Genomic DNA, 8,891 nt, shown 5'->3' with positions numbered 1-8,891 from the left:
CAGCTGCCGCAGCAGCAGCCAGAAGCCCTGGGCTAAGGGCTGCTGCCCACGGTGACCATAGAGCCCCGCAGGGGCTGGAGAGAGAGCATCTCTCAACCCCCCAGCTGATGGTTGCCATGGAGGACCCGGCAATTTCGACGTTGCGGGACGCGGATCGTCTACACGGTCCCTACTTCGACGTTCAACGTCGAAGTAGGGTGCTATTCCGATCCCCTCATGAGGTTAGCGACTTCGACGTCTCGCCGCCTAACGTCGAAGTTAACTTCGAAATAGCGCCCGACGCGTGTAGCCGCGACGGGCGCTATTTCGAAGTTAGTGCTGCTACTTCGAAGTAGCATGCACGTGTAGACACAGCTGGTGGCTGCAGAGCCCTATGGCCAGGGGCCAGGAGTGCATCAATCCCCATGGCTGTTGGACTGTGCTCCTGGTTCCCAGCTGTAGCGCTCTGCAGCCACCTCGTCCCTATCCACCAAACTTCACCCTGTCCCAGCTCCACTCCCTCCCTCCCTTAGAATGAGTGCTGCAAATGAGCTATTTGTGATGCTCTGGAAGCTCTGGGAGGGTGGGGAGGAGTTGATGGGGGTGAGGCCAGCTTTTTCCTAATGAGTGCTCCAGCCTGGAGATACCAGACTACAGATGTTGCTGGACTACAGAAATCTGGACACATAGAGGTCCAATGTGTGATGCTATAGAGTTCAGTTTCATTGGCTTTCTTACCAGTTTGTATTAGAATCCCTACATTTACTGTGAGTAACAGTCACAGAGGGGCAGCTGTGTTAGTCTGTAGCTCCATAAATAACAAGCAGTCCTCTAGTACCTTGAAGACTAACACATTTATTAGGTAATGAGCTTTGCTGGGTAAGACCCACTTACCCACAAAACCTCCTTACCTAAAAAAATTCTTAGTCTCTAAGGTACTACAGGACTACTTGTTATTTATGAGTAAACAGTTTACCTCACATGCTGATGGACCATCCATTTCAATGGGAGTTACTCATATAAATGGTTGGAGAATTATGTCTTTGTAGGGTGCAGCCAGCTGAAAGTAAGTCTCCTCCATGTCTATTAATGTAGATTTGGCTACAGCTAAAGTGACAGTAGGTTAAAACAAGCTTTTGTCATGCAATTTTTCTGGTACCTCTCACATGCTTCTGGAATTACAGCTTTATCACAACTTTTGGTGGCTGTTTTGAGATAGCTCCACAATGATATGCACAGTATATCCCATGCTGAGAAATTCCTAAAGAAACGGCCCTTTAAAACAAACTTTGCTAGACCTAGGCAAGTAAATTTAGAAATGTTAGAGCCAATGCATCTGCTTCTATGTTAAAGAGTTTTTTAAAAAAATTACCAACTAACAGCTGTACCTAAGAGATAAGGACCTGCCAGGGATCCTTTCCCACTCCGGCACTCCGAGTGTAGAAAGTGGAGTCCTGCAAAGTCTTTAAAAACACCTTGCCCGTACACAGGCTTTACTTGAAAACTTCTCAAGATCATAGATCCCCAGGACCCTGGTAGGCAGAGCTGCTACTACCCCAGTCTTTGGAAACCCTTTAACCCAGACAGGCACACTGGGGAATGCCCCTGTTGGGAAAACTCCAAACCCGTTCTCCCCTCCACAGAGGGCTTGAGAACAGCAAGCTGTAGCTTGAGAGCCATGTGGCTGAAGGCACATACACAGACGCTTCTCAGGCACAGGTATCAGAATGTTTGCTTTAAAAAAAAAGTGATTTATTCACATAAAAAGAAAAGTAAATCATGGGTTGCACGCAGAGAAAAATGTTTCCCTTGGATTTAGCTTAAAAGTTGCAGGGCAAAAAATCTCAAGTCAAACAACAACACAAGAGAAACACAGAGCAGCCAGTCCAACCATTTTCAAAATAACCATAACCTGATCGCATTTAACTATGTATTTCCTTTTTACTTACACCTCTATGGCTGTATCTACACTAGCTCCCTCCTTTCAGAGGTGGCATGTTAATGAGGGATTTCAGCAGATGCTAATGAGGGACTGCCACGAATATGCAGTGCCTCATTTGCATAATGGCAGCCATGTGCAATTTGAAAGTGCTGCTTTTGAAATGCATGCCGCCCATGTAGACAGGGGCCTTTCCAAACGACCCCCTGATTTCAAAAGCCTCTTCTTCCCATTTGGGAATAAAAGAATGTCGAATTTGGGCACTTATTTCAAAGCTGCCCGCATCTACACTGTCAATCTGCAATTTGACGTCTGCACTTCAAAATTCGCGTGGCTGCTGTTACGCTAATGAGGTGCTGAATATACACTTTAGCACCTCATGAGCCTGCTTCAGATTTCCTCATTACCATGACACCTTAGACGAGAGGAGGCCAGTGTAGAAGCAGCCTTAGTTCCAAACCGGTTGGGCACCCCTGTTACTGATAGTGGAGGTGAGCTCATGCAGTATTCTAAAAGAGAAAATTTAAATTTGTATATGTGTGTGTGGGCTGGAGAATCAGCAGAGACTATTCTCTTGACTGAAACACAAAGACTTTGGTGGGCTGGCTAATTTGTACAATTTACCAGCAGGTAGTATGCAATTTCATACTGTGTTTGCTCCGGGAGAAAGTGTTTCCATTTGTAAATATTTAGGCCTGGATTAGGTACACACTTAGGAAGGTGGCAAACTAAATATTGCATCATTCTCAGGCAGCAAGGCCAAGGAGAGGCCTTAAAAGGAAGCGTTTCTGGGTTGGTCTTGGGTTATGTCTATTCTGAACATGCTGGTGTTGGAGGGGTGGTTAAGTGTAGCTACATGTTGCAGTGAAAAGCAGACTGCACCTCTACTTCAGTGTGCAGGTGCATACGTCAGTGAAAGTCTCTGGCAAAGGAGAGGCAGTGAGAAAAGCCGTCAGCTGCTCCCCTTTGCCAGAGTCTTTCTTGGCTGTTGAGAAAGGCTCCAGCAATGGGAGGTTGGCAGAGCTCTTTCCCCATTAGAATTTTTTCCAGCAGGAAGCTGCCAGAGCCATTCCCAGCTGTGGTGAGGAGAGGCTCTGTCAAGAGGCAGGCAGTCTTTCCCACTGGCAGTGTCTTTTCCTGTGGTAAGGAAAGGTTCCAGAGGCAAGGAGACAACAAGACACTACTGCTAAAAATAGCCACATCAATAGGGATGTGGTTTGGGCAAGTGAAGACCTGGCATACGTATCCACACCCTTCAGGCAAATCTTTGCTTGCCTAAGTAGTATCTGATATATGTGCTCTGCCCACTGCCGAAAGAAGCCTGCAGCACAGACATATTCTATGTCTGATTCCCCATAGACAGCTGTTCACATCACAAATACAAGCACTATCATTGCAATTGATTAGCTTGCCTGCTAGTAGCATCAGCAGAGAGGGTAGAAACTGAGTTGACTATGCAGATTGGACCACCTCTAGGTTTCGTCAGGGAGCCATTAGCAGCAGGACAAATTGGAGCTGTTCTTAAGATGCTGTATTTAATGCCATAGTCTATTTGTCACAGCCCAGGATCTGACCCTCAATAATTTGAAATTTGTGGCTTTTTTCTGTTACCTAGTTTAATTTCTGTTATGTGTCAAAAAGGTGACGTGGTAGGTCATGTAACAGTCATACTCAGGTGGGTTTATGAGCATTTATACTTACATACCTTAAGCAAAGAGCCATTAATTTACACACAATTATGCTTTACTAATGAGATGTGCTTGAAACGGTGTTGATTGAACTATTAACGCTATATGACGCTTGTGTGTGGTTGGCTGCCCCATCATTTTTCATTTCGAAGCTGAAATGAAATATGGAGGCAGATATGGTATTAATTAGGAATGAAATATGTTGCAACATGCCTAGAGGTAAACATTTTTCTGGTGGGAATCTGGCTTTGTATCAAAGCCAAACAGTAAAGGGATCATTTTACTGGGAAAGACGTTTTTATGCATTACTGTTCAAAAGTGAAAAAGTGAATAAAACATGAAGATAGTTGGATTATTAAATAAAAGTCCACAGTCAGAGATAGCAGCAGCTTCTATAAACCCTGGAGAATAAAATTCTTATCATGTATAATGCATATTATGCAAAACATGCATTCCTATTCCTAGCTGAGTGTGTATTTCCTATTACCATGCTAGCCATACACCATTTATTTTTGGAGGTGTAGCAAGGATAAGGTATCATTAAAATTTATCATAGGTGGTAAAAACTGCTACCCACAGACCACAGGAACTATCAAGATAGATTGAACATTCAAGCAATATGTTGAGCCATGTATTCTATAAGAGGCCACCATGGGGTAAGTTTGGACCCAGGACACTCAAACATGGGGATACCAATGCATCATTGAATCGTTCAAACTTTTTTCTTCTGGGACTCTCTCTAAACAGGATTCTGGGCTCCAAAAAGTCAAGCATGGAAAAGACAGATCACTACACAATAGTTCAATCTCAGGAGGATGAAAAGATCAGCCCAGGAAGGAATCCTGGAGATGATGAGCTAAATCCTGGATAGTGGTCCAAATCCCAGCACAGAATTTGGTCCTATGAGTTTTCAAGGGCTACCTAAATGGATAGAAAGTTCACTTAGCGGAAGTTAGGGAACAATCATTGCAAGACTTAGGGCGAATGACAATTTTAATTCAGGGTATGTCTATACTTATGGGGGGGCAGGTACACCATGATTGATCTCTCTGGGTTTGGCCATCTACCCTGGTACTCCATGCAACCCACAGAGTAAGGGACATTGGCGCGAGCCCAAATACGCATGGTTAGAATTGCATATCTGGGATCGGCTTTGATCCCTAGTGCAGATCAGGCCTCAGAGAGTGAGTAACATGATCAGTAAGGAGAGGAGGAGGCCCTGACAGCAGAAACGTAGTTAGGACAATATTATGCTGGGCCTTGAAGAAAAAATCAGGATATTGAACCATCTCTTATGAAATCAGAATATAAAGTATAGAAGGAGAGAGTGATGTGGTTGCAACATTGGGAAAGGAAACAGTTTGGGGGCAAACTGGAGTGTAAAGGCCAGAGAGAAAAAGCTTACCTTAACAGTATAGGAATGAGGCAGTGAGGAAGGCTTTAGGAAAGGGAAATAGTGCATCAAACATGGATCAGAGACATATAAAGTTGCAAAGAATGGTGAGAGGGAGGAAAATGTGAGCAGAGAAGAAAGTAGAAACCAGGAGCGAGAACGTAAATGCTGAAGCCTGAGAGCAGGGTGTGAAAATGTAGTGGGGTCACAAGAGAAGCACTGAAGGAGAAGATATATGGAAAAGTGGAAGAAGGTCCACAAGAAGAAAGAAGCTCAAGAGGAAGTTTGAGTCAACAGCTACAGTATCAGAGATGCTTTTTGGTCTGTTTGTTTGATCATTAGATACTGAAATAGATACTGTGGTCTCTGGCTCTCCACCCGGCACAGAGGCAGAACCTTACCATGCAATTGGCACACTCTGTCATAAGCTGAATGGAGAACCTATTGCCTTTGTGGCCTCTCTCTGACACTCTGGGCAAGGAGAAAGCGCTCTTGGAGCACAGCAGAGCACAGCTGCTGGCTGTGGCTAGCTCGCTTTGGAGGGGCATTAGTGACTGATGTGACTACTCTTGATGTTATGTCTGGTATTTTGCACTTGACCCACCTCACTAAGAGTTCTTTCCATGGTTTATTATCTTGGATTTTTTTCTTCATGTGCTACAGATGGTAAATCTGAAGGAGAGAGAGTTCAACAGGGCTAGAGTTTTGTTTTTGTAGAGAAGACCATTTTTAGAAGCTGGGAATTTCTGTGATCCATGCAGCATTTCTTTGCAATGGAGACATCCCTCACCTGCACATCTTTGCTCATATTGCTTTTAGCCCCGATAGCATTAGTGCTTGAAATCAAACTTTTGTTTTTACTGAAGTTGTAAATTATTAAATACTTATCTAAGGACTTACTTATAGGGAAGATATTTACTATTCCAAAGCAACTCCAGCAAGTAAAATTAAATGCTCAAAGATACAGGTGTGGACACTTCTGGCAGTCCTAGAGCTTACAAAACACAATTGGTTCCAAAAAACTGCATCCTAAGTCGAAACATCTTAAGTCAGAACCAACATTGTAAGTTGAATCAGGTTGTTAATTCAGAAATGCTGTAAGTGCTGTTCATCCTCTATCGAATGTCCCAAGCTCAAGGACTGCCTGTGTCAATAGCAAGTGGATTAGTAAGGTGGCCAGAACTGATCACCCTAGTAATGCTCAGCTGAAAGTGTACAGGAGAAATATGGAGTGTGTTCATTTCTCTCTCATTCATTCCTCTTTTAAGCAGAACTGCTGACAAGGGGCAGAGGGGCACAGGGGGCAATTGCCCAGTGGCCTGGGCAATTTAAAAGGTTCCAAAACCTCAGCTGGTGTCACCACAGCGACAGCTGGGAATGTCACCAGGTCCTTTTAAATCAGTAGGGCATGCTGCAATTATGGGTGTGTAGACTGAAGGTGAAGTCCCCTTGGGAGAAGTTACCCCCCGGCTCCTCTCCTTCCATCTGCACCCTCCCTCTGCGCAGAGATATCAGACCCTGCCCCCCTTCCTCAACCAGAACCACAACACCTAAGTGCCCCTCCTCCCCAGCCAGAGGAGACTTCAGGGCTGGCCCCAGGGCCCTCCTATCCAGTCTGGTGGCAACCATACTGCTCCTCCTTTCCTCAGACCCCTATTGCTCTGGAAAATAGATAGTATCAGCTACCCCAGAAGATGCACAGGGCATATCAGAAGGGTCTTTGAGACACTCTTCCCTAGAGCAGGTTGGATCTGAGGAAGGAGGGAAGGTGTGGCTGCAGCTGGTGTGGGGCTCCTCCAGAGAGGGTGGGGAGCAGGCAGCAGCCAGCCCAGGGACAGGCTGGATGAAGGTGGGGTTGGCGGGGGAGGGTGCTCAGGGCTTCTTTGGGTGAGGAAGGCTTCTAGCTCCAGCTGAGGGAGAGGGCCAATAAGTATTTTGTCCAGGGCCCCAGAATTACTTTTAGCAGGCCTGCTCTTAAGTATATTATGAAGGGCCCCTGCAAACATGTGGTAACAATTAACTTTTTAGCTGAAAAAGAAGTGTGCCGAAGCTTTCTAGTTCTGTGTTGTAGAAGTGGACGGAGCCTCATCTATTGTAAATTTTGGTAAGAGCCAACAATTTCTCCAGTGACTACAAATCTACAGTACATGATCATAGGGATATAAAGAAGAGGATTCAAACAAATATCTACGCTATAATGTTTTTCCAAAATGACCATTCATCCAATCTTCAAAATTTAGAAGGCTGACAGCACAGAAAGTATGTTCCATCTAGTAGATGGATTGTTTAAATAATGTATTGCTCAGCTCCAGTTAACTGTAACTCAGTATATTACACTAAGTGGTCAAAGAAGTAGCTAACGATATTGTAGCTAACCGTATGAACAGAAGCACTGTTTATTTCAGAAATCATGCTTCTTCCGTGCCACAATGGCTTGGAATGGGTAGTGGAGAGCATTCTTCTAAAACTTATGGATGACACCAAGCTGGGAGGATTTACAAGCATTTTTGGAGGACAGGAGTACAATTCAGAAGCACTGTGATACATTGGTGAATTGGTCTGAAATCAAAAAGATGATATTGTATAAGACAACTGCAAAGTGGTAATCTTAAGAAGGAAAAAGGACTAATGTAAAATGCAGGACAGCAGGATAAGTGGTAGTTCTACAGAAAGAGATGTGGGGTTGTGGTGGATCTCAGATTGAATACAAGTGGACAGTGTGATGCAATTGGAAAATGGGCTAATACTCCAGGATCTGTAAACAGAGGTGTGGTATGTAAGATATAGGAGTAATTTTCCCAGTCTACTTTGCATGCAGGAGGCCTCTGATGGAGTCCCATGTCCAATTCTGGATTCCAAATCTTAGGAGAGAGGTGGAGAAATTCAAGAGTCTAAAGGTGAGCAACAGCAATAATAAACAGTTCCGAAAACCTGGCTTACGAAGAAAAGATTAAAAAACTGTTTATATTTTAGTCTTGAGACAACTGAGGTAAGATCTGTTAACAGTCTTCAAATATGTTACAGGCTGTTGTTACGGGGTGTTGTAAAGAGGGGTCTGTTCAGTTGTTCTCCAGATCCACTGACCAAAGGACAAGAAGCAACTAGATTAATCTTCAGTAAGGAAGATTGTTAGATATTAAGATAAACTTCTAACAATTCAGACAGCTGAACACTGTGATAGGCTTCTAAAGGAAATATAGAATAGCTTTCCATGGAGGCTTTTAAGATGGGGTTGTCAGGCCTTTCAGGGTTGGTCTAAGTTTAGCTGGTCTTGTTCAAGGCAGGGGGAAACACTTGTGGCCCTCTCAAGGGTCTTTTCAACCTAATATTTCTGTGATTCTATTAGAGCTCTGGAAAAGGCCCCTGAGGCTTGGTCTACACTAGGAGAGAAAGTCATCTTAAGATACACAAATCCAGCTATGAGACTAGTGTAGTTGGAATCGATAAACCTTAGCTTGACATTCTCTACCTTCCCCACAGTGGGAGGTCGACAGGAGAAACTCTCCCATTGATTTCCCTTACTCCTCACAACTGAGAGTTGACGGGGATGCCCCCAGTATTCGATTTAGTGCCTCCCTACTAGATGCACTAAATCATGGGTGTCCAACCTTTTGGCTTGCCTGGGCCACATTGAGTGAAGAGGAATTGTCTTGGGCCGCATATAAAATATATAATATAATTAATGTATATAAATCACATAATAATGGTAAAAGTTTACGATCTTGTGGGGCCTCATTACTAGCTGTCCAGGGCCGCATGAGGCCCGCGGTCTGGACACGCCTGCACTAAATTGATCGCTGGAGGATCAGTCTCTGCAGTGTTGATGCTGCAGTAAGAGTAGGTGTACCCCAAGAGAGGTTGTGCAATGCCAGTTTATAAGAACAGGCTAGAC

Source organism: Carettochelys insculpta, chromosome 1 (genome assembly GCF_033958435.1).
Source record: "Carettochelys insculpta isolate YL-2023 chromosome 1, ASM3395843v1, whole genome shotgun sequence".
NCBI classification, from domain to species: Eukaryota; Metazoa; Chordata; order Testudines; family Carettochelyidae; genus Carettochelys; species Carettochelys insculpta.
The sequence above is the reverse complement of the archived record's forward strand: the minus strand, read 5'-3'. Positions refer to the sequence as shown.